We start from the raw sequence: 1,524 nt of genomic DNA, 5'->3' as shown, positions 1-1,524 counted from the left end.
GTTGGCTTTGTGAAGTCACCAAGCATTCTCCTTGCATTATTATTATTTTCGGCTGCCATCTCCTTCTCTTGTTCGAAAATTTCTGAAAGGTTGTTTCTGGATTGTTGTAATTTAGCTTCTCTTAATTTTCTCTTCAGAGTCCTTTCAGGTTCTGGATCAATTTCAACAAGAGTGCCTTTATCCTTGTTCCTGCTCATGTGAAAGAGAAGAAAACAAGAAAAGAAAGAGGGATCCTCTATGTCACAGTATAGAGATTCCTTTATGTTAGTAGAAAAAGAAAAGGGAAAAGAAAGTAGAAGAGGGGGTTCGGATATTTGGATGAAGAGAGGTGAAGAGAAGTGTTAGTAATTAAATAAATAAATAGAATAAGAAAAGAGAGGGAGAATTTCGAAAACAATTTTGAAAAAGGGGCTAGTAATTTTTGAAAATTAAAGATAAGATAAGATTAAAATTAAAATTTAAAACAATAAGAATTTTAAAAAAAAAGAGAGAAGTATTTTCGAAAATTAGAGAGGGAAGAGTGGTTAGTTGGTTTTGAAAAAGATAAGAAACAAACAAAAAGTTAGTTAGTTGATTGAAAAAGATTTAAAATCAAATTTTGAAAAGATAGGAAGATAAGAAGTTAGATAAGATATTTTGAAATCAAATTTTGAAAAAGATAGGATAAAAGATAAAAAGATTTAAATTTTTAAAATGACTTAACTAACAAGAAACTACAAGATAAGATTCTAGAACTTAAAGATTGAACCTTTCTTAAGAACAAAGTAACAAACTTCAAATTTTTGAACCAATCACATTAATTGTTAGCTAATTTTCGAAAATATGATGTAAAAGATAAGAAAAAGATTTTGAAAAATATTTTGAAAAAGATTTTTGAAATTTTCAAAAAATAGAAAAAAAATGAAAAAGATATGATTTTTGAAAAAATTTTGAAAAGATAAGATTTTTAAAATTGAAAATTTGACTTGACTTGTAAGAAACAACTAATTTTAAAAATTTTTGACTAAGTCAACTCAAATTTTCGAAATTTTGGAGAGAAATAAGCAAAAGATATTTTTTTATTTTTTGAATTTTTAATTATGAGAGAGAAAAACACAAACATGACCCATAACATGAAAATTTTGGATCAAAACACTTAATGCATGCAAGAACACTATGAATGTCAAGATGAACACCAAGAACACTTTGAAGATCATGATGAACATCAAGAACATATTTTTGAAAAAAAATTTTTGATGCAAGGAAAACATGCAAGACACCAAACTTAGAAATCTTTAATGCATGGAAAATATGAATGCAAAAGTGCACATAAAAAACAACAAACAACACAAAACAATAAATCATCAAGATCAAACAAGAAGTCTTGTCAAGAACAACTTGAAGATCATGAAGAACACTATGAATGCATGAGATTTTCGAAAAAATGCAAGAAAAATTTTAAAAGCATGCAATTGACACCAAACTTAAAAATTGACTCAAGACTCAAACAAGAACATAAAATATTTTTGGTTTTTATGATTTTAT

Source organism: Arachis duranensis, chromosome 1 (genome assembly GCF_000817695.3).
Source record: "Arachis duranensis cultivar V14167 chromosome 1, aradu.V14167.gnm2.J7QH, whole genome shotgun sequence".
Classification (NCBI taxonomy): domain Eukaryota; kingdom Viridiplantae; phylum Streptophyta; class Magnoliopsida; order Fabales; family Fabaceae; genus Arachis; species Arachis duranensis.
Note: the sequence above shows the minus strand (reverse complement) of the source record.